Below are 26,970 nucleotides of genomic sequence, written 5' to 3' on the forward strand. Positions count from 1 at the left end.
TCTATTATTTCCTGTTCTTAGGGAAAGTCTCCTTAGTGTGTTACGTAGTTCAGAAATTTCCTGTCTTAACATCGTAGTTTCATTCGAGGGATTTCTTCCCGAGCTTTCACTAGAAGAAACGCCTACGATTGATGATACCGCTCCGGCTTGGGTTGCTTCCCATAGCCTGTCTGCGATTTTAATCAGCTCATTGATTTTTCGGCTTCCGACGGCAATGAGTGCTACTTCGATAGTTTTTGGCAACCTTGATAACCAAAGCTTGCGAATAAGCTCGGAAGTGAGGTTTGCAGAATCGCCGGCCAACTGAACCATGTGTCTATAGAAATCAGACGGACTACGATCACCCATTTGTACATGATACAACAGCTGAGTGATCCGCTGTTCTTCGCTCACATTGAGCCTTTCTAGCAGTTGGCTTTTTAAATATGAGTACGGGTTGGTTGGTAATGGCGTAGTTATTATGTCCATTATTTTTGGCAAGACGTTTTTCGGGAGCACGCTTAGAACATGTGAATATTTCGAGCGTTCCCTTGTAACGTTTGAAACGTCGAACTCAGCTTCCGCTGCCACAAACCATGCGGTTGGAGCGTCTTCCCAAAAACTTGGCAGCTTTGTAGAAATCTTTTCAATAACCAAATGAGAATTTTCCGGTTCTATCGTTCTCGCCACCGGTGACGGCGCCGTGGCTTGCACTGGAATTGCACTAGGACCAACATTTTTATCATCACTTTCGTTCTTTGACATTTTTGGGTTTACAAATATTCCCTATCTAATAAAAAAAATTGTTTGTAACTAATTTTCGCTATATTGCTTGCACTATTGAATTGTTATTTTAATATACAAAAAAAAAATTAAAAAAAAAATCGTATAATGAAATTGATTGTATTGTGCACAAAGTATACCGTAACAATTATGCATGTATATGTAAATGTATAAAGATAGGCAGATAAAATTTAACGCGGGTGAGAAAACATCTTATGATTTCGGAAATGTTATAAAATTATAATAATCGAGAAAAATACGTGATAGTAAGAAAATAAAGGAACGAGCTCACCGATGTTGTGGCGTATTGCGGGAGCATCCGGTGGTTACCACGAGGTTCTCAGCCCATTGTTATCGATGGCGGCTGCGGCGTCGTAGACCATGCAATGCAGATGATGCTGCACCATCAAAAAGAAACTCAAGACGTCATCCACGATGGCTGCTCCGATGAAGGATTTTACACGTCGTCCACGATGGCTGCTCCACGTGGTTTGTCATATAGGAGATCGCGATGGCTGCTCCACGTTGTTCGTCAAATAGGAGATCGCGATGGCTGCTCCACGTTGTTCGTCATATAGGAGATCGCGATGGCTGCTCCACGTTGTGCTTAATTTGGCAGATCACGATGCTTTCTCCGTCTTGTCCTTCACACGGAAAAAACTATTCCGATGTAGCTCCGGCGTTGTAACGTGTGTCATTCGTTGGTTTTTCGGAGGACTGGCTTCTTCCCGCTTCGTAGGACTTCCTCAACGAAAAATAACCCGTGCGAAATTTGCTTTGCGACACTCACAATATGGACTACCGCATGGTTGGGAATGCGGGTTTCACGATGACATTCACACGATGCGTGGCGTTTACGGGATTCTCAGTAATGATCGTGCACCGTCTAATCTGTAACGCGCTGCGCTCTCCTTAATGTCTCGTTACACAAATGTGTGTGTGTTTGTTCCAGTCCTATGGCTGTAGCGCGATAATATGATGGGATGCGATCCGCCAGAAAGGTTGGATAGTGATGTGCGTTGGCAAAGGCTGTTGTCGAATCTTCTATTCACCAGCGAAGCACTTAGCACTTGATTGCACCAATCGCGACACTTTTCACCGCGCGCTTCAGATCACGTCGGGGTCACCAATTTGTAGGGTTCTACAATTTATTTGCACGTTTCTTATTTGAACTTTTAATTAAGTCACAGTAGATTGGTTGTTCGCACACGTAGGGACTGAAACCGAGAGAGGGCTTGTACGATCAGACACCTAATTTATATCTATCACGATCTCCCTATCGTATTCTCGCTCTTTGGTAAGCTTCCGCTCACGCACCTATCCTTTCTAATGCACCTACGCATTTCTCGCGCTAATCGTGTCCTACCCGACTCTCCCGTTAATCGTTTACTGTCTCACTGTATTCTAGTTAACCCTTAATATCGCGGACCTCAAGTGATGGGCAAAGATTGTAATTACTTTGTACAGGCGAACACCACACACCTTAGCCAAGACACCTTAGCCAAGGCACCTTAGCCGAGACACATTAGCCAAGACACCTTAGCCAAGACACCTTAGCCAAGACACATTAGCCAAGACACCTTAGCCAAGACACCTTAGCCAAGACACCTTAGCCGAGACACATTAGCCAAGACACATTAGCCAAGACACCTTAGCCAAGACACTTTAGCCAAGACACCTTAGCCAAGACACATTAGCCAAGACACCTTAGCCAAGACACTTTAGCCAAGACACCTTAGCCAAGGCACCTTAGCCAAGACACATTAGCCGAGACACATTAGCCAAGACACATAAGCCAAGACACATTAGCCAAGACACCTTAGCCAAGACACATTAGCCAAGACACCTTAGCCAAGACACTTTAGCCAAGACACCTTAGCCAAGACACATTAGCCAAGACACCTTAGCCAAGACACATTAGCCAAGACACCTTAGCCAAGACACATTAGCCAAGACACCTTAGCCAAGACACATTAGCCAAGACACCTTAGCCAAGACACCTTAGCCAAGACACCTTAGCCAAGACACTTTAGCCAAGACACCTTAGCCAAGACACCTTAGCCAAGACACATTAGCCAAGACACCTTAGCCAAGACACATTAGCCGAGACACATTAGCCAAGACACATAAGCCAAGACACATTAGCCAAGACACCTTAGCCAAGACACATTAGCCAAGACACCTTAGCCAAGACACTTTAGCCAAGACACCTTAGCCAAGACACATTAGCCAAGACACCTTAGCCAAGACACATTAGCCAAGACACCTTAGCCAAGACACATTAGCCAAGACACCTTAGCCAAGACACATTAGCCAAGACACATTAGCCAAGACACATTAGCCAAGACACCTTAGCCAAGACACATTAGCCAAGACACCTTAGCCAAGACACTTTAGCCAAGACACCTTAGCCAAGACACCTTAGCCAAGACACCTAAGCCAAGACACCTTAGCCAAGACACATTAGCCAAGACACCTTAGCCAAGACACTTTAGCCAAGACACCTTAGCCAAGACACCTTAGCCAAGACACCTAAGCCAAGACACCTTAGCCAAGACACATTAGCCAAGACACCTTAGCCAAGACACATTCGCCGAGACACATTAGCCAAGACACATAAGCCAAGACACATTAGCCAAGACACCTTAGCCAAGACACCTAAGCCAAGACACCTTAGCCAAGACACATTAGCCAAGACACCTTAGCCAAGACACCTTAGCCAAGACACCTTAGCCAAGACACCTAAGCCAAGACACCTTAGCCAAGACACATTAGCCAAGACACCTTAGCCAAGACACATTAGCCGAGACACATTAGCCAAGACACATAAGCCAAGACACATTAGCCAAGGCACATTAGCCAAGACACCTTAGCCAAGACACTTTAGCCAAGACACCTTAGCCAAGACACCTTAGCCAAGACACCTTAGCCAAGACACTTTAGCCAAGACACCTTAGCCAAGACACTTTAGCCACGACACCTTAGCCAAGACACATTAGCCAAGACACCTTAGCCAAGACACATTAGCCAAGACACCTTAGCCAAGACACATTAGCCAAGACACCTTAGCCAAGACACATTAGCCAAGACACATTAGCCAAGACACCTTAGCCAAGACACATTAGCCAAGACACCTTAGCCAAGACACTTTAGCCAAGACACCTTAGGCAATACACCTTAGCCAAGACACCTTAGCCAAGACACCTTAGCCAAGACACATTAGCCAAGACACCTTAGCCAAGACACTTTAGCCAAGACACCTTAGCCAAGACACCTTAGCCAAGACACCTAAGCCAAGACACCTTAGCCAAGACACATTAGCCAAGACACCTTAGCCAAGACACTTTAGCCGAGACACATTAGCCAAGACACATAAGCCAAGACACATTAGCCAAGACACCTTAGCCAAGACACATTAGCCAAGACACCTTAGCCAAGACACTTTAGCCAAGACACCTTAGCCAAGACACATTAGCCAAGACACCTTAGCCAAGACACATTAGCCAAGACACCTTAGCCAAGACACTTTAGCCAAGACACCTTAGCCAAGACACCTTAGCCAAGACACTTTAGCCAAGACACCTTAGCCAAGACACCTTAGCCAAGACACATTAGCCAAGACACCTTAGCCAAGACACCTTAGCCAAGACACCTTAGCCAAGACACCTTAGCCAAGACACCTTAGCCAAGACACATTAGCCAAGACACCTTAGCCAAGACACATTAGCCAAGACACCTTAGCCAAGACACCTTAGCCAAGACACCTAAGCCAAGACACCTTAGCCAAGACACATTAGCCAAGACACCTTAGCCAAGACACCTTAGCCAAGACACCTTAGCCAAGACACATTAGCCAAGACACCTTAGCCAAGACACATTAGCCGAGACACATTAGCCAAGACACATAAGCCAAGACACATTAGCCAAGACACCTTAGCCAAGACACATTAGCCAAGACACCTTAGCCAAGACACTTTAGCCAAGACACCTTAGCCAAGACACATTAGCCAAGACACCTTAGCCAAGACACATTAGCCAAGACACCTTAGCCAAGACACATTAGCCAAGACACATTAGCCAAGACACATTAGCCGAGACACCTTAGCCAAGACACATTAGCCAAGACACCTTAGCCAAGACACTTTAGCCAAGACACCTTAGCCAAGACACCTTAGCCAAGACACCTAAGCCAAGACACCTTAGCCAAGACACATTAGCCAAGACACCTTAGCCAAGACACTTTAGCCAAGACACCTTAGCCAAGACACCTTAGCCAAGACACCTTAGCCAAGACACATTAGCCAAGACACCTTAGCCAAGACACCTTAGCCAAGACACCTTAGCCAAGACACATTAGCCGAGACACATTAGCCAAGACACATAAGCCAAGACACATTAGCCAAGACACATTAGCCAAGACACCTTAGCCAAGACACATTAGCCAAGACACATAAGCCAAGACACATTAGCCAAGACACCTTAGCCAAGACACATTAGCCAAGACACCTTAGCCAAGACACTTTAGCCAAGACACCTTAGCCAAGACACATTAGCCAAGACACCTTAGCCAAGACACATTAGCCAAGACACCTTAGCCAAGACACATTAGCCAAGACACCTTAGCCAAGACACATTAGCCAAGACACATTAGCCAAGACACATTAGCCAAGACACCTTAGCCAAGACACTTTAGCCAAGACACCTTAGCCAAGACACCTTTGCCAAGACACTTTAGCCAAGACACATTAGCCAAGACACCTTAGCCAAGACACATAAGCCAAGACACATTAGCCAAGACACATTAGCCAAGACACCTTAGCCAAGACACATTAGCCAAGACACATAAGCCAAGACACATTAGCCAAGACACCTTAGCCAAGACACATTAGCCAAGACACCTTAGCCAAGACACTTTAGCCAAGACACCTTAGCCAAGACACATTAGCCAAGACACCTTAACCAAGACACATTAGCCAAGACACCTTAGCCAAGACACATTAGCCAAGACACCTTAGCCAAGACACATTAGCCAAGACACATTAGCCAAGACACCTTAGCCAAGACACCTAAGCCAAGACACCTTAGCCAAGACACATTAGCCAAGACACCTTAGCCAAGACACTTTAGCCAAGACACCTTAGCCAAGACACCTTAGCCAAGACACCTAAGCCAAGACACCTTAGCCAAGACACATTAGCCAAGACACCTTAGCCAAGACACTTTAGCCAAGACACCTTAGCCAAGACACATTAGCCAAGACACCTTAGCCAAGACACTTTAGCCAAGACACCTTAGCCAAGACACATTAGCCAAGACACCTTAGCCAAGACACATTAGCCAAGACACCTTAGCCAAGACACATTAGCCAAGACACCTTAGCCAAGACACATTAGCCAAGACACATTAGCCAAGACACATTAGCCAAGACACCTTAGCCAAGACACATTAGCCGAGACACATTAGCCAAGACACATAAACCAAGACACATTAGCCAAGACACCTTAGCCAAGACACATTAGCCAAGACACCTTAGCCAAGACACTTTAGCCAAGACACCTTAGCCAAGACACATTAGCCAAGACACCTTAGCCAAGACACATTAGCCAAGACACCTTAGCCAAGACACTTTAGCCAAGACACCTTAGCCAAGACACCTTAGCCAAGACACTTTAGCCAAGACACCTTAGCCAAGACACCTTAGCCAAGACACCTTAGCCAAGACACCTTAGCCAAGACACCTTAGCCAAGACACCTTAGCCAAGACACCTTAGCCAAGACACCTTAGCCAAGACACATTAGCCAAGACACCTTAGCCAAGACACTTTAGCCAAGACACCTTAGCCAAGACACCTTAGCCAAGACACCTAAGCCAAGACACCTTAGCCAAGACACATTAGCCAAGACACCTTAGCCAAGACACCTTAGCCAAGACACCTTAGCCAAGACACATAAGCCAAGACACCTTAGCCAAGACACATTAGCCAAGACACCTTAGCCAAGACACATTAGCCAAGACACCTTAGCCAAGACACTTTAGCCAAGACACCTTAGCCAAGACACATTAGCCAAGACACCTTAGCCAAGACACATTAGCCAAGACACCTTAGCCAAGACACATTAGCCAAGACACCTTAGCCAAGACACATTAGCCAAGACACATTAGCCAAGACACTTTAGCCAAGACACCTTAGCCAAGACACATTAGCCAAAACACGTTAGCCAAGACACCTTAGCCAAGACACTTTAGCCAAGACACCTTAGCCAAGACACTTTAGCCAAGACACCTTAGCCAAGACACCTTAGCCAAGACACATTAGCCAAGACACCTTAGCCAAGACACATTAGCCGAGACACATTAGCCAAGACACATAAGCCAAGACACATTAGCCAAGACACTTTAGCCAAGACACCTTAACCAAGACACATTAGCCAAGACACCTTAGCCAAGACACCTTAGCCAAGACACCTTAGCCAAGACACATTAGCCAAGACACCTTAGCCAAGACACATTAGCCAAGACACATTAGCCAAGACACCTTAGCCAAGACACATTAGCCAAGACACCTTAGCCAAGACACCTTAGCCAAGACACCTAAGCCAAGACACCTTAGCCAAGACACATTAGCCAAGACACCTTAGCCAAGACACTTTAGCCAAGACACCTTAGCCCAGACACATTAGCCAAGACACGTTAGCCAAGACACCTTAGCCAAGACACTTTAGCCAAGACACCTTAGCCAAGACACATTAGCCAAGACACCTTAGCCAAGACACTTTAGCCAAGACACCTTAGCCAAGACACCTTAGCCAAGACACATTATCCAAGACACCTTAGCCAAGACACATTAGCCAAGACACCTTAGCCAAGACACCTAAGCCAAGACACCTTAGCCAAGACACCTTAGCCAAGACACCTTAGCCAAGACACCTTAGCCAAGACACTTTTGCCAAGACACCTTAGCCAAGACACATTAGCCAAGACACATAAGCCAAGACACATTAGCCAAGACACCTTAGCCAAGACACATTAGCCAAGACACATTAGCCAAGACACCTTAGCCAAGACACTTTAGCCAAGACACCTTAGCCAAGACACATTAGCCAAGACACATTAGCCAAGACACCTTAGCCACGACACATTAGCCAAGACACCTTAGCCAAGACACCTTAGCCAAGACACCTAAGCCAAGACACCTTAGCCAAGACACCTTAGCCAAGACACTTTAGCCAAGACACCTTAGCCAAGACACCTTAGCCAAGACACATTAGCCAAGACACCTTAGCCAAGACACATTAGCCGAGACACATTAGCCAAGACACATAAGCCAAGACACATTAGCCAAGACACCTTAGCCAAGACACATTAGCCAAGACACCTTAGCCAAGACACTTTAGCCAAGACACCTTAGCCAAGACACATTAGCCAAGACACCTTAGCCAAGACACATTAGCCAAGACACCTTAGCCAAGACACATTAGCCAAGACACCTTAGCCAAGACACATTAGCCAAGACACATTAGCCAAGACACATTAGCCAAGACACCTTAGCCAAGACACATTAGCCAAGACACCTTAGCCAAGACACTTTAGCCAAGACACCTTAGCCAAGACACCTTAGCCAAGACACCTAAGCCAAGACACCTTAGCCAAGACACATTAGCCAAGACACCTTAGCCAAGACACTTTAGCCAAGACACCTTAGCCAAGACACCTTAGCCAAGACACCTAAGCCAAGACACCTTAGCCAAGACACATTAGCCAAGACACCTTAGCCAAGACACATTAGCCGAGACACATTAGCCAAGACACATAAGCCAAGACACATTAGCCAAGACACATTAGCCAAGACACCTTAGCCAAGACACATTAGCCAAGACACCTTAGCCAAGACACCTTAGCCAAGACACCTTAGCCAAGACACTTTAGCCAAGACACCTTAGCCAAGACACTTTAGCCAAGACACCTTAGCCAAGACACATTAGCCAAGACACCTTAGCCAAGACACATTAGCCAAGACACCTTAGCCAAGACACATTAGCCAAGACACCTTAGCCAAGACACATTAGCCAAGACACATTAGCCAAGACACATTAGCCAAGACACCTTAGCCAAGACACATTAGCCAAGACACCTTAGCCAAGACACTTTAGCCAAGACACCTTAGCCAAGACACCTTAGCCAAGACACCTAAGCCAAGACACCTTAGCCAAGACACCTTAGCCAAGACACCTTAGCCAAGACACTTTAGCCAAGACACCTTAGCCAAGACACCTTAGCCAAGACACCTAAGCCAAGACACCTTAGCCAAGACACATTAGCCAAGACACCTTAGCCAAGACACATTAGCCGAGACACATTAGCCAAGACACATAAGCCAAGACACATTAGCCAAGACACCTTAGCCAAGACACATTAGCCAAGACACCTTAGCCCAGACACTTTAGCCAAGACACCTTAGCCAAGACACATTAGCCAAGACACCTTAGCCAAGACACATTAGCCAAGACACCTTAGCCAAGACACTTTAGCCAAGACACCTTAGCCAAGACACCTTAGCAAAGACACTTTAGCCAAGACACCTTAGCCAAGACACCTTAGCCAAGACACATTAGCCAAGACACCTTAGCCAAGACACCTTAGCCAAGACACCTTAGCCAAGACTCCTTAGCCAAGACACCTTAGCCAAGACACATTAGCCAAGACACCTTAGCCAAGACACATTAGCCAAGACACCTTAGCCAAGACACCTTAGCCAAGACACCTAAGCCAAGACACCTTAGCCAAGACACATTAGCCAAGACACCTTAGCCAAGACACCTTAGCCAAGACACCTTAGCCAAGACACATAAGCCAAGACACCTTAGCCAAGACACATTAGCCAAGACACCTTAGCCAAGACACCTTAGCCAAGACACCTTAGCCAAGACACATTAGCCAAGACACCTTAGCCAAGACACTTTAGCCAAGATACCTTAGCCAAGACACATTAGCCAAGACACCTTAGCCAAGACACATTAGCCAAGACACCTTAGCCAAGACACCTTAGCCAAGACACCTTAGCCAAGACACATAAGCCAAGACACCTTAGCCAAGACACATTAGCCAAGACACCTTAGCCAAGACACCTTAGCCAAGACACCTTAGCCAAGACACATTAGCCAAGACACCTTAGCCAAGACACTTTAGCCAAGATACCTTAGCCAAGACACATTAGCCAAGACACCTTAGCCAAGACACATTAGCCAAGACACCTTAGCCAAGACACATTAGCCAAGACACCTTAGCCAAGACACATTAGCCAAGACACATTAGCCAAGACACATTAGCCAAGACACATTAGCCAAGACACTTTAGCCAAGACACTTTAGCCAAGACACCTTAGCCAAGACACATTAGCCAAGACACGTTAGCCAAGACACCTTAGAAAAGACACTTTAGCCAAGACACCTTAGCCAAGACACATTAGCCAAGACACCTTAGCCAAGACACTTTAGCCAAGACACCTTAGCCAAGACACCTTAGCCAAGACACATTAGCCAAGACACCTTAGCCAAGACACATTAGCCGAGACACATTAGCCAAGACACATAAGCCAAGACACATTAGCCAAGACACCTTAGCCAAGACACATTAGCCAAGACACCTTAGCCATGACACCTTAGCCAAGACACCTTAGCCAAGACACATTAGCCAAGACACCTTAGCCGAGACACATTAGCCAAGACACCTTAGCCAAGACACTTTAGCCAAGACACCTTAGCCAAGACACATTAGCCAAGACACCTTAGCCAAGACACATTAGCCAAGACACATTAGCCAAGACACATTAGCCAAGACACCTTAGCCAAGACACATTAGCCAAGACACCTTAGCCAAGACACTTTAGCCAAGACACCTTAGCCAAGACACATTAGCCAAGACACCTTAGCCAAGACACATTAGCCAAGACACCTTAGCCAAGACACCTTAGCCAAGACACCTAAGCCAAGACACCTTAGCCAAGACACATTAGCCAAGACACCTTAGCCAAGACACTTTAGCCAAGACACCTTAGCCAAGACACCTTAGCCAAGACACCTAAGCCAAGACACCTTAGCCAAGACACATTAGCCAAGACACCTTAGCCAAGACACATTAGCCGAGACACATTAGCCAAGACACCTTAGCCAAGACACCTTAGCCAAGACACCTTAGCCAAGACACATAAGCCAAGACACATTAGCCAAGACACCTTAGCCAAGACACATTAGCCAAGACACCTTAGCCAAGACACTTTAGCCAAGACACCTTAGCCAAGACACATTAGCCAAGACACATTAGCCAAGACACATTAGCCAAGACACCTTAGCCAAGACACATTAGCCAAGACACCTTAGCCAAGACACATTAGCCAAGACACCTTAGCCAAGACACCTTAGCCAAGACACCTAAGCCAAGACACCTTAGCCAAGACACATTAGCCAAGACACCTTAGCCAAGACACTTTAGCCAAGACACCTTAGCCAAGACACATTAGCCAAGACACGTTAGCCAAGACACCTTAGCCAAGACACTTTAGCCAAGACACCTTAGCCAAGACACATTAGCCAAGACACCTTAGCCAAGACACATTAGCCAAGACACATTAGCCAAGACACCTTAGCCAAGACACATTAGCCAAGACACCTTAGCCAAGACACATAAGCCAAGACACTTTAGCCAAGACACATTAGCCAAGACACCTTAGCCAAGACACATTAGCCAAGACACCTTAGCCAAGACACTTTCGCCAAGACACCTTAGCCAAGACACATTAGCCAAGACACCTTAGCCAAGACACATTAGCCGAGACACATTAGCCAAGACACATAAGCCAAGACACATTAGCCAAGACACCTTAGCCAAGACACATTAGCCAAGACACCTTAGCCAAGACACATTAGCCAAGACACCTTAGCCAAGACAATTTAGCCAAGACACCTTAGCCAAGACACTTTAGCCAAGGCACATTAGCCAAGACACCTTAGCCAAGACACATTAGCCAAGACACCTTAGCCAAGACACTTTAGCCAAGACACCTTAGCCAAGACACATTAGCCAAGACACCTTAGCCAAGACACATTAGCCAAGACACCTTAGCCAAGACACATTAGCCAAGACACCTTAGCCAAGACACTTTAGCCAAGACATTTTAGCCAAGACACCTTAGCCAAGACACCTTAGCCAAGACACCTTAGCCAAGACACCTTAGCCAAGACACATTAGCCAAGACACCTTAGCCAAGACACTTTAGCCAAGACACATTAGCCAAGACACCTTAGCCAAGACACATTAGCCAAGACACTTTAGCCAAGACACCTTAGCCAAGACACCTTAGCCAAGACACATTAGCCAAGACACCTTAGCCAAGACACCTTAGCCAAGACACCTTAGCCAAGACACCTTAGCCAAGACACATTAGCCAAGACACCTTAGCCAAGACACATTAGCCAAGACACATTAGCCAAGACACATTAGCCAAGACACCTTAGCCAAGACACATTAGCCAAGACACCTTAGCCAAGACACATTAGCCAAGACACCTTAGCCAAGACACTTTAGCCAAGACACCTTAGCCAAGACACATTAGCCAAGACACCTTAGCCAAGACACATTAGCCAAGACACCTTAGCCAAGACACATTAGCCAAGACACCTTAGCCAAGACACATTAGCCAAGACACCTTAGCCAAGACACATTAGCCAAGACACCTTAGCCAAGACACCTTAGCCAAGACACCTTAGCCAAGACACTTTAGCCAAGACACCTTAGCCAAGACACATTAGCCAAGACACCTTAGCCAAGACACTTTAGCCAAGACACCTTAGCCAAGACACCTTAGCCAAGACACATTAGCCAAGACACCTTAGCCAAGACACATTAGCCGAGACACATTAGCCAAGACACATAAGCCAAGACACATTAGCCAAGACACCTTAGCCAAGACACATTAGCCAAGACACCTTAGCCAAGACACTTTAGCCAAGACACCTTAGCCAAGACACATTAGCCAAGACACCTTAGCCAAGACACATTAGCCAAGACACCTTAGCCAAGACACCTTAGCCAAGACACCTTAGCCAAGACACATTAGCCAAGACACCTTAGCCAAGACACATTAGCCAAGACACCTTAGCCAAGACACATTAGCCAAGACACATTAGCCAAGACACTTTAGCCAAGACACCTTAGCCAAGACACATTAGCCAAAACACGTTAGCCAAGACACCTTAGCCAAGACACTTTAGCCAAGACACCTTAGCCAAGACACATTAGCCAAGACACCTTAGCCAAGACACTTTAGCCAAGACACCTTAGCCAAGACACCTTAGCCAAGACACATTAGCCAAGACACCTTAGCCAAGACACATTAGCCGAGACACATTAGTAAAGACACATAAGCCAAGACACATTAGCCAAGACACCTTAGCCAAGACACATTAGCCAAGACACCTTAGCCAAGACACTTTAGCCAAGACACCTTAGCCAAGACACATTAGCCAAGACACCTTAGCCAAGACACATTAGCCAAGACACCTTAGCCAAGACACATTAGCCAAGACACCTTAGCCAAGACACATTAGCCAAGACACCTTAGCCAAGACACCTTAGCCAAGACACCTAAGCCAAGACACATTAGCCAAGACACCTTAGCCAAGACACATTAGCCAAGACACATTAGCCAAGACACATTAGCCAAGACACCTTAGCCAAGACACATTAGCCAAGACACCTTAGCCAAGACACTTTAGCCAAGACACCTTAGCCAAGACACATTAGCCAAGACACCTTAGCCAAGACACATTAGCCAAGACACCTTAGCCAAGACACCTTAGCCAAGACACCTAAGCCAAGACACCTTAGCCAAGACACATTAGCCAAGACACCTTAGCCAAGACACTTTAGCCAAGACACCTTAGCCAAGACACCTTAGCCAAGACACCTAAGCCAAGACACCTTAGCCAAGACACATTAGCCAAGACACATTAGCCAAGACACATTAGCCAAGACACATTAGCCAAGACACCTTAGCCAAGACACCTTAGCCAAGACACCTTAGCCAAGACACCTTAGCCAAGACACCTTAGCCAAGACACATTAGCCAAGACACATTAGCCGAGACACATTAGCCAAGACACCTTAGCCGCGACACATTAGCCAAGACACCTTAGCCGAGACACATTAGCCAAGACACCTTAGCCAAGACACCTTAGCCAAGACACCTTAGCCAAGACACATTAGCCAAGACACATTAGCCGAGACACATTAGCCAAGACACCTTAGCCAAGACACCTTAGCCAAGACACCTTAGCCAAGACACCTTAGCCAAGACACCTTAGCCAAGACACCTTAGCCAAGACACCTTAGCCGAGACACATTAGCCAAGACACCTTAGCCAAGACACCTTAGCCAAGACACCTTAGCCAAGACACATTAGCCAAGACACCTTAGCCAAGACACCTTAGCCAAGACACCTTAGCCGAGACACCTTAGCCAAGACACCTTAGCCAAGACACATTAGCCAAGACACATTATCCAAGACACCTTAGCCAAGACACCTTAGCCGCGACACATTAGCCAAGACACCTTAGCCGAGACACATTAGCCAAGACACCTTAGCCAAGACACCTTAGCCAAGACACCTTAGCCAAGACACCTTAGCCAAGACACATTAGCCAAGACACCTTAGCCAAGACACCTTAGCCACGACACATTAGCCAAGACACCTTAGCCAAGACACCTTAGCCAAGACACCTTAGCCAAGACACCTTAGCCAAGACACCTTAGCCAAGACACATTAGCCAAGACACATTAGCCGAGACACATTAGCCAATACACATTAGCCGAGACACATTAGCCAAGACACCTTAGCCAAGACACATTAGCCAAGACACCTTAGCCGAGACACATTAGCCAAGACACCTTAGCCAAGACACCTTAGCCAAGACACCATAGCCAAGACACCTTAGCCAAGACACATTAGCCAAGACACCTTAGCCGAGACACATTAGCCAAGACACCTTAGCCAAGACACCTTAGCCAAGACACATTAGCCAAGACACCTTAGCCGAGACACCTTAGCCAAGACACTTTAGCCAAGACACCTTAGCCAAGACACTTTAGCCAAGACACATTAGCCAAGACACCTTAGCCAAGACACCTTAGCCAAGACACATTAGCCAAGACACCTTAGCCGAGACACATTACCCAAGACACCTTAGCCAAGACACATTAGCCAAGACACATTAGCCGAGACACATTAGCCAAGACACATTAGCCGAGACACATTAGCCAAGACACCTTAGCCAAGACACATAAGCCAAGACACCTTAACCGAGACACATTAGCCAAGACACCTTAGCCAAGACACATTAGCCAAGACACCTTAGCCGAGACACATTAGCCAAGACACATAAGCCAAGACACCTTAGCCAAGACACCTTAGCCAAGACACATTAGCCAAGACACCTTAGCCAAGACACATTAGCCAAGACACATTAGCCAAGACACAATAGCCAAGACACCTTAGCCGAGACACCGTAGCCGAGACACCTTAGCCAAGACACCTTAGCCAAGACACATTAGCCAAGACACTTTAGCCGAGACACATTAGCCAAGACACATTAGCCAAGACACCTTAGCCGAGACACATTAGCCAAGACACCTTAGCCAAGACACATTAGCCAAGACACATTAGCCAAGACACCTTAGCCAAGACACCTTAGCCACAACACATTAGCCAAGACACCTTAGCCGAGACACATTAGCCAAGACACCTTAGCCAAGACACCTTAGCCAAGACACATTAGCCAAGACACCTTAGCCAAGACACCTTAGCCAAGACACCTTAGCCAAGACACCTTAGCCAAGACACCTTAGCCAAGACACCTTAGCCAAGACACATTAGCCAAGACACATTAGCCAAGACACATTAGCCAAGACACCTTAGCCGCGACACATTAGCCAAGACACATTAGCCGAGACACATTAGCCAAGACACCTTAGCCAAGGCACCTTAGCCAAGACACCTTAGCCAAGACACATTAGCCAAGACACCTTAGCAAAGACACTTTAGCCGAGACACATTAGCCTAGACACCTTAGCCAAGGCACCTTAGCCAAGACACCTTAGCCAAGACACCTTAGCCAAGACACCTTAGCCAAGACACATTAGCCAAGACACCTTAGCCAAGACACATTAGCCAAGACACATTAGCCGAGACACATTAGCCAAGACACCTTAGCCAAGACACCTTAGCCAAGACACCTTAGCCAAGACACCTTAGCCAAGACACCTTAGCCAAGACACCTTAGCCGAGACACATTAGCCAAGACACCTTAGCCAAGACACCTTAGCCAAGACACCTTAGCCAAGACACATTAGCCAAGACACCTTAGCCAAGACACCTTAGCCAAGACACCTTAGCCGAGACACCTTAGCCAAGACACCTTAACCAAGACACATTAGCCAAGACACCTTAGCCAAGACACCTTAGCCAAGACACCTTAGCCAAGACACCTTAGCCAAGACACCTTAGCCAAGACACATTAGCCGAGACACATTAGCCAATACACATTAGCCGAGACACATTAGCCAAGACACCTTAGCCAAGACACATTAGCCAAGACACCTTAGCCGAGACACATTAGCCAAGACACCTTAGCCAAGACACCTTAGCCAAGACACCTTAGCCAAGACACATTAGCCAAGACACCTTAGCCGAGACACATTAGCCAAGACACCTTAGCCAAGACACCTTAGCCAAGACACATTAGCCAAGACACCTTAGCCGAGACACCTTAGCCAAGACACTTTAGCCAAGACACCTTAGCCAAGACACTTTAGCCAAGACACATTAGCCAAGACACCTTAGCCAAGACACCTTAGCCAAGACACATTAGCCAAGACACCTTAGCCGAGACATATTAGCCAAGACACCTTAGCCAAGACACATTAGCCAAGACACATTAGCCGAGACACATTAGCCAAGACACATTAGCCGAGACACATTAGCCAAGACACCTTAGCCAAGACACATAAGCCAAGACACCTTAACCGAGACACATTAGCCAAGACACCTTAGCCAAGACACCTTAGCCAAGACACCTTAGCCAAGACACCTTAGCCAAGACACATTAGCCAAGACACCTTAGCCGAAACACATTAGCCAAGACACCTTAGCCAAGACACATTAGCCAAGACACCTTAGCCAAGACACCTTAGCCACAACACATTAGCCAAGACACCTTAGCCGAGACACATTAGCCAAGACACCTTAGCCAAGACACCTTAGCCAAGACACATTAGCCAAGACACCTTAGCCGAGACATATTAGCCAAGACACCTTAGCCAAGACACATAAGCCAAGACACCTTAACCGAGACACATTAGCCAAGACACCTTAGCCAAGACACATTAGCCAAGACAGCTTAGCCGAGACACATTAGCCAAGACACATAAGCCAAGACACCTTAGCCAAGACACCTTAGCCAAGACACATTAGCCAAGACACCTTAGCCAAGACACATTAGCCAAGACACATTAGCCAAGACACATTAGCCAAGACACCTTAGCCGAGACACCGTAGCCGAGACACCTTAGCCAAGACACCTTAGCCAAGACACATTAGCCAAGACACTTTAGCCGAGACACATTAGCCAAGACACATTAGCCAAGACACCTTAGCCGAGACACATTAGCCAAGACACCTTAGCCAAGACACATAAGCCAAGACACCTTAACCGAGACACATTAGCCAAGACACCTTAGCCAAGACACATTAGCCAAGACACCTTAGCCGAGACACATTAGCCAAGACACATAAGCCAAGACACCTTAGCCAAGACACCTTAGCCAAGACACATTAGCCAAGACACCTTAGCCAAGACACATTAGCCAAGACACATTAGCCAAGACACATTAGCCAAGACACCTTAGCCGAGACACCGTAGCCGAGACACCTTAGCCAAGACACCTTAGCCAAGACACATTAGCCAAGACACTTTAGCCGAGACACATTAGCCAAGACACATTAGCCAAGACACCTTAGCCGAGACACATTAGCCAAGACACCTTAGCCAAGACACCTTAGCCAAGACACATTAGCCAAGACACCTTAGCCAAGACACATTAGCCAAGACACCTTAGCCAAGACACATTAGCCAAGACACCTTAGCCAAGACACTTTAGCCAAGACACCTTAGCCAAGACACCTTAGCCAAGACACATTATCCAAGACACCTTAGCCAAGACACATTAGCCAAGACACCTTAGCCAAGACACCTAAGCCAAGACACCTTAGCCAAGACACCTTAGCCAAGACACCTTAGCCAAGACACCTTAGCCAAGACACTTTTGCCAAGACACCTTAGCCAAGACACATTAGCCAAGACACCTTAGCCGAGACACATTAGCCAAGACACCTTAGCCACGACACCTTAGCCAAGACACCTTAGCCAAGACACATTAGCCAAGACACCTTAGCCAAGACACATTAGCCGAGACACATTAGCCAAGACACCTTAGCCAAGACACCTTAGCCAAGACACCTTAGCCAAGACACCTTAGCCAAGACACCTTAGCCAAGACACCTTAGCCAAGACACCTTAGCCAAGACACCTTAGCCGAGACACATTAGCCAAGACACCTTAGCCAAGACACATTAGCCAAGACACCTTAGCCAAGACACCTTAGCCAAGACACCTTAGCCAAGACACCTTAGCCAAGACACCTTAGCCGAGACACATTAGCCAAGACACCTTAGCCAAGACACCTTAGCCAAGACACCTTAGCCAAGACACATTAGCCAAGACACCTTAGCCAAGACACCTTAGCCAAGACACCTTAGCCAAGACACATTAGCCAAGACACCTTAGCCAAGACACCTTAGCCAAGACACCTTAGCCAAGACACCTTAGCCAAGACACATTAGCCAAGACACATTAGCCGAGACACATTAGCCGAGACACATAAGCCAAGACACCTTAGCCAAGGCACCTTAGCCAAGACACCTTAGCCAAGACACCTTAGCCAAGACACCTTAGCCAAGACACATTAGCCAAGACACCTTAGCCGAGACACATTAGCCAAGACACCTTAGCCAAGACACATAAGCCAAGACACCTTAGCCAAGACACATTAGCCAAGACACATTAGCCAAGACACCTTAGCCAAGACACCTTAGCCAAGACACCTTAGCCAAGACACCTTAGCCAAGACACATTAGCCAAGACACCTTAGCCAAGACACATTAGCCAAGACACATTAGCGAAGACACCTTAGCCAAGACACCTTAGCCAAGACACATTAGCCAAGACACCTTAGCCAAGACACATTAGCCAAGACACCTTAGCCAAGACACCTTAGCCGAGACACATTAGCCAAGACACCTTAGCCAAGACACCTTAGCCAAGACACCTTAGCCAAGACACCTTACCCGAGACACCTTAGCCAAGACACCTTAGCCAAGACACCTTAGCCACAACACATTAGCCAAGACACCTTAGCCGAGACACATTAGCCAAGACACCTTAGCCAAGACACCTTAGCCAAGACACATTAGCCAAGACACCTTAGCCAAGACACCTTAGCCAAGACACCTTAGCCAAGACACCTTAGCCAAGACACCTTAGCCAAGACACCTTAGCCAAGACACATTAGCCAAGACACATTAGCCAAGACACATTAGCCAAGACACCTTAGCCGCGACACATTAGCCAAGACACATTAGCCGAGACACATTAGCCAAGACACCTTAGCCAAGGCACCTTAGCCAAGACACCTTAGCCAAGACACATTAGCCAAGACACCTTAGCAAAGACACTTTAGCCGAGACACATTAGCCTAGACACCTTAGCCAAGACACCTTAGCCAAGACACCTTAGCCAAGACACCTTAGCCAAGACACCTTAGCCAAGACACATTAGCCAAGACACCTTAGCCAAGACACATTAGCCAAGACACATTAGCCGAGACACATTAGCCAAGACACCTTAGCCAAGACACCTTAGCCAAGACACCTTAGCCAAGACACCTTAGCCAAGACACCTTAGCCAAGACACCTTAGCCAAGACACCTTAGCCGAGACACATTAGCCAAGACACCTTAGCCAAGACACCTTAGCCAAGACACCTTAGCCAAGACACATTAGCCAAGACACCTTAGCCAAGACACCTTAGCCAAGACACATTAGCCAAGACACCTTAGCCAAGACACCTTAGCCAAGACACATTAGCCAAGACACCTTAGCCAAGACACCTTAGCCAAGACACCTTAGCCAAGACACCTTAGCCAAGACACATAGCCAAGACACATTAGCCGAGACACATTAGCCAATACACATTAGCCAAGACACATTAGCCAAGACACCTTAGCCAAGACACATTAGCCAAGACACCTTAGCCGAGACACATTAGCCAAGACACCTTAGCCAAGACACCTTAGCCAAGACACCTTAGCCAAGACACCTTAGCCAAAACACATTAGCCAAGACACCTTAGCCGAGACACATTAGCCAAGACACCTTAGCCAAGACACCTTAGCCAAGACACATTAGCCAAGACACCTTAGCCGAGACACCTTAGCCAAGACACTTTAGCCAAGACACCTTAGCCAAGACACTTTAGCCAAGACACATTAGCCAAGACACCTTAGCCAAGACACCTTAGCCAAGACACATTAGCCAAGACACCTTAGCCGAGACATATTAGCCAAGACACCTTAGCCAAGACACATTAGCCGAGACACATTAGCCAAGACACATTAGCCGAGACACATTAGCCAAGACACCTTAGCCAAGACACATAAGCCAAGACACCTTAACCGAGACACATTAGCCAAGACACCTTAGCCAAGACACCTTAGCCAAGACACCTTAGCCAAGACACCTTAGCCAAGACACATTAGCCAAGACACCTTAGCCGAGACACATTAGCCAAGACACCTTAGCCAAGACACATTAGCCAAGACACCTTAGCCGAGACACCTTAGCCAAGACACATTAGCCAAGACACCTTAGCCAAGACACATTAGCCAAGACACCTTAGCCAAGACACCTTAGCCAAGACACATTAGCCGAGACACCTTAGCCAAGACACCTTAGCCAAGACACCTTAGCCAAGACACATTAGCCAAGACACCTTAGCCAAGACACCTTAGCCAAGACACATTAGCCGAGACACCTTAGCCAAGACACCTTAGCCGAGACACATTAGCCAAGACACCTTAGCCGAGACACATTAGCCAAGACACATAAGCCAAGACACCTTAGCCAAGACACCTTAGCCAAGACACATTAGCCAAGACACCTTAGCCAAGACACATTAGCCAAGACACGTTAGCCAAGACACATTAGCCAAGACACCTTAGCCGAGACACCGTAGCCGAGACACCTTAGCCAAGACACCTTAGCCAAGACACATTAGCCAAGACACTTTAGCCTAGACACATTAGCCAAGACACATTAGCCAAGACACCTTAGCCGAGACACATTAGCCAAGACACCTTAGCCAAGACACATTAGCCAAGACACATTAGCCAAGACACCTTAGCCAAGACACCTTAGCCACAACACATTAGCCAAGACACCTTAGCCGAGACACATTAGCCAAGACACCTTAGCCAAGACACCTTAGCCAAGACACATTAGCCAAGACACCTTAGCCAAGACACCTTAGCCAAGACACATTAGCCAAGACACCTTAGCCAAGACACCTTAGCCAAGACACCTTAGCCAAGACACATTAGCCAAGACACATTAGCCAAGACACATTAGCCAAGACACCTTAGCCGCGACACATTAGCCAAGACACATTAGCCGAGACACATTAGCCAAGACACCTTAGCCAAGGCACCTTAGCCAAGACACCTTAGCCAAGACACATTAGCCAAGACACCTTAGCAAAGACACTTTAGCCGAGACACATTAGCCTAGACACCTTAGCCAAGGCACCTTAGCCAAGACACCTTAGCCATGACACCTTAGCCAAGACACCTTAGCCAAGACACATTAGCCAAGACACCTTAGCCAAGACACATTAGCCAAGACACATTATCCGAGACACATTAGCCAAGACACCTTAGCCAAGACACCTTAGCCAAGACACCTTAGCCAAGACACCTTAGCCAAGACACCTTAGCCAAGACACCTTAGCCGAGACACATTAGCCAAGACACCTTAGCCAAGACACCTTAGCCAAGACACCTTAGCCAAGACACATTAGCCAAGACACCTTAGCCAAGACACCTTAGCCAAGACACCTTAGCCAAGACACATTAGCCAAGACACATTATCCAAGACACCTTAGCCAAGACACCTTAGCCGCGACACATTAGCCAAGACACCTTAGCCGAGACACATTAGCCAAGACACCTTAGCCAAGACACCTTAGCCAAGACACCTTAGCCAAGACACATTAGCCAAGACACCTTAGCCAAGACACCTTAGCCACGACACATTAGCCAAGACACCTTAGCCAAGACACCTTAGCCAAGACACCTTAGCCAAGACACCTTAGCCAAGACACCTTAGCCAAGACACATTAGCCAAGACACATTAGCCAAGACACCTTAGCCGAGACACATTAGCCAATACACATTAGCCGAGACACATTAGCCAAGACACCTTAGCCAAGACACATTAGCCAAGACACCTTAGCCGAGACACATTAGCCAAGACACCTTAGCCAAGACACCTTAGCCAAGACACCTTAGCCAAGACACCTTAGCCAAGACACATTAGCCAAGACACCTTAGCCGAGACACATTAGCCAAGACACCTTAGCCAAGACACCTTAGCCAAGACACATTAGCCAAGACACCTTAGCCGAGACACCTTAGCCAAGACACTTTAGCCAAGACACCTTAGCCAAGACACTTTAGCCAAGACACATTAGCCAAGACACCTTAGCCAAGACACCTTAGCCAAGACACATTAGCCAAGACACCTTAGCCGAGACACATTAGCCAAGACACCTTAGCCAAGACACATTAGCCAAGACACATTAGCCGAGACACATTAGCCAAGACACATTAGCCGAGACACATTAGCCAAGACACCTTAGCCAAGACACATAAGCCAAGACACCTTAACCGAGACACATTAGCCAAGACACCTTAGCCAAGACACCTTAGCCAAGACACCTTAGCCAAGACACCTTAGCCAAGACACATTAGCCAAGACACCTTAGCCGAGACACATTAGCCAAGACACCTTAGCCAAGACACATTAGCCAAGACACCTTAGCCGAGACACCTTAGCCAAGACACTTTAGCCAAGACACCTTAGCCAAGACACATTAGCCAAGACACATTAGCCAAGACACCTTAGCCAAGACACCTTAGCCAAGACACATTAGCCGAGACACCTTAGCCGAGACACATTAGCCAAGACACATAAGAAAAGACACCTTAGCCAAGACACCTTAGCCAAGACACATTAGCCAAGACACCTTAGCCAAGACACATTAGCCAAGACACATTAGCCAAGACACATTAGCCAAGACACCTTAGCCGAGACACCGTAGCCGAGACACCTTAGCCAAGACACCTTAGCCAAGACACATTAGCCAAGACACTTTAGCCGAGACACATTAGCCAAGACACATTAGCCAAGACACCTTAGCCGAGACACATTAGCCAAGACACCTTAGCCAAGACACATTAGCCAAGACACATTAGCCAAGACACCTTAGCCAAGACACCTTAGCCACAACACATTAGCCAAGACACCTTAGCCGAGACACATTAGCCAAGACACATAAGCCAAGACACCTTAGCCAAGACACATTAGCCAAGACACCTTAGCCAAGACACCTTAGCCAAGACACCTTAGCCAAGACACCTTAGCCAAGACACCTTAGCCAAGACACCTTAGCCAAGACACCTTAGCCAAGACACATTAGCCAAGACACATTAGCCAAGACACATTAGCCAAGACACCTTAGCCGCGACACATTAGCCAAGACACATTAGCCGAGACACATTAGCCAAGACACCTTAGCCAAGGCACCTTAGCCAAGACACCTTAGCCAAGACACATTAGCCAAGACACCTTAGCAAAGACACTTTAGCCGAGACACATTAGCCTAGACACCTTAGCCAAGGCACCTTAGCCAAGACACCTTAGCCAAGACACCTTAGCCAAGACACCTTAGCCAAGACACATTAGCCAAGACACATTAGCCGAGACACATTAGCCAAGACACATTAGCCAAGACACATTAGCCAAGACACCTTAGCCGAGACACATTAGCCAAGACACCTTAGCCAAGACACCTTAGCCAAGACACCTTAGCCAAGACACATTAGCCAAGACACCTTAGCCAAGACACCTTAGCCGAGACACCTTAGCCGAGAAACATAAGCCAAGACACCTTAGCCAAGACACATTAGCCAAGACACATTAGCCAAGACACCTTAGCCAAGACACCTTAGCCGCGACACATTAGCCAAGACACCTTAGCCGAGACACATAAGCCAAGACACCTTAGCCAAGACACCTTAGCCAGGACACCTAAGCCAAGACACATTAGCCAAGACACCTTAGCCAAGACACCTTAGCCAAGACACATTAGCCAAGACACCTTAGCCAAGACACCTTAGCCAAGACACCTTAGCCAAGACACCTTAGCCAAGACACATTAGCCAAGACACATTAGCCGAGACACATTAGCCAATACACATTAGTCGAGACACATTAGCCAAGACACATTAGCCAAGACACTTTAGCCAAGACACCTTAGCCAAGACACTTTAGCCAAGACACATTAGCCAAGACACCTTAGCCAAGACACCTTAGCCAAGACACATTAGCCAAGACACCTTAGCCGAGACACATTAGCCAAGACACATTAGCCAAGACACCTTAGCCAAAACACCTTAGCCAAGACACATTAGCCAAGACACCTTAGCCAAGACACATTAGCCAAGACACCTAAGCCAAGACACCTTAGCCAAGACACCTTAGCCAAGACACCTTAGCCAAGACACCTTAGCCGAGACACATTAGCCAAGACACCTTAGCCAAGACACATTAGCCAAGACACCTTAGCCAAGACACCTTAGCCGAGACACCTTAGCCAAGGCACATTAGCCAAGACACATTAGCCAAGACACCTTAGCCGAGACACATTAGCCAAGACACCTTAGCCAAGACACCTTAGCCAAGACACCTTAGCCAAGACACATTAGCCAAGACACCTTAGCCAAGACACCTTAGCCAAGACACCTTAACCAAGACACCTTAGCCAAGACACCTTAGCCAAGACACATTAGCCAAGACACCTTAGCCAAGACACCTTAGCCAAGACACCTTAGCCAAGACACATTAGCCAAGACACATTAGCCAAGACACCTTAGCCAAGACACCTAAGCCAAGACACCTTAGCCAAGACACCTTAGCCAAGACACCTTAGCCAAGACACATTAGCCAAGACACCTTAGCCAGGACACCTTAGCCAAGACACCTTAGCCAAGACACCTTAGCCAAGACACATTAGCCAAGAAACCTTAGCCAAGACACTTTAGCCGAGACACATAAGCCAAGACACCTTAGCCAAGGCACCTTAGCCAAGACACCTTAGCCAAGACACCTTAGCCAAGACACCTTAGCCAAGACACATTAGCCAAGACACCTTAGCCGAGACACATTAGCCAAGACACCTTAGCCAAGACACATAAGCCAAGACACCTTAGCCAAGACACATTAGCCAAGACACATTAGCCAAGACACCTTAGCCAAGACACCTTAGCCAAGACACCTTAGCCATGACACCTTAGCCAAGACACCTTAGCCAAGACACATTAGCCAAGACACATTAGCCGAGACACATTAGCCAAGACACATTAGCCAAGACACATTAGCCAAGACACCTTAGTCAAGACACTTTAGCCGAGACACATAAGCCAAGACACCTTAGCCAAGACACATAGGCCAAGACACCTTAGCCAAGACACATTAGCCAAGACACATTACCCAAGACACCTTAGCCAAGACACCTTAGCCAAGACACCTTAGCCATGACACCTTAGCCAAGACACCTTAGCCAAGACACATTAGCCAAGACACCTTAGCCAAGACACCTTAGCCAAGACACATTAGCCAAGACACCTTAGCCGAGACACATTAGCCAAGACACCTTAGCCAAGACACATTAGCCAAGACACATTAGCCAAGACACCTTAGCCAAGACACCTTAGCCAAGACACCTTAGCCATGACACCTTAGCCAAGACACCTTAGCCAAGACACATTAGCCAAGACACATTAGCCGAGACACATTAGCCAAGACACATTAGCCAAGACACATTAGCCAAGACACCTTAGTCAAGACACTTTAGCCGAGACACATTAGCCAAGACACCTTAGCCAAGACACATAGGCCAAGACACCTTAGCCAAGACACATTAGCCAAGACACATTACCCAAGACACCTTAGCCAAGACACCTTAGCCAAGACACCTTAGCCATGACACCTTAGCCAAGACACCTTAGCCAAGACACATTAGCCAAGACACCTTAGCCAAGACACCTTAGCCGAGACACATTAGCCAAGACACCTTAGCCAAGACACATAAGCCAAGACACCTTAGCCAAGACACATTAGCCAAGACACATTAGCCAAGACACCTTAGCCAAGACACCTTAGCCAAGACACCTTAGCCATGACACCTTAGCCAAGACACCTTAGCCAAGACACATTAGCCAAGACACATTAGCCGAGACACATTAGCCAGGACACATTAGCCAAGACACATTAGCCAAGACACCTTAGTCACGACACTTTAGCCGAGACACATTAGCCAAGACACCTTAGCCAAGACACATAGGCCAAGACACCTTAGCCAAGACACATTAGCCAAGACACATTACCCAAGACACCTTAGCCAAGACACCTTAGCCAAGACACCTTAGCCATGACACCTTAGCCAAGACACCTTAGCCAAGACACATTAGCCAAGACACCTTAGCCAAGACACATTAGCCAAGACACCTTAGCCAAGACACATTAGCCAAGACACATTAGCCAAGACACCTTAGCCAAGACACCTTAGCCGAGACACATTAGCCAAGACACATTAGCCAAGACACCTTAGCCGAGACACATTAGCCAAGACACCTTAGCCAAGACACATTAGCCAAGACACATTAGCCAAGACACCTTAGCCAAGACACCTTAGCCAAGACACATT

General features: G+C 47.1%; 1 long non-coding RNA gene across 1 annotated transcript; it reads right to left on the minus strand.

The window, feature by feature from the left end:
• Nucleotides 1–3,509: 3,509 nt before the first annotated feature.
• LOC125774443 (uncharacterized) lies at nt 3,510–24,836 on the minus strand. The gene is made up of 5 exons (XR_007420899.1): nt 22,068–24,836; nt 21,256–21,871; nt 17,337–17,826; nt 14,943–15,250; nt 3,510–5,632 (listed from the first exon to the last, which is right to left on the minus strand). It is a non-coding gene; the product is annotated as an uncharacterized LOC125774443 (long non-coding RNA).
• Between the last annotated feature and the right edge of the window lie 2,134 nt (nt 24,837–26,970).

Source organism: Anopheles funestus, unplaced genomic scaffold (assembly GCF_943734845.2).
Source record: "Anopheles funestus unplaced genomic scaffold, idAnoFuneDA-416_04 scaffold_8_ctg1, whole genome shotgun sequence".
Lineage (NCBI taxonomy): Eukaryota > Metazoa > Arthropoda > Insecta > Diptera > Culicidae > Anopheles > Anopheles funestus.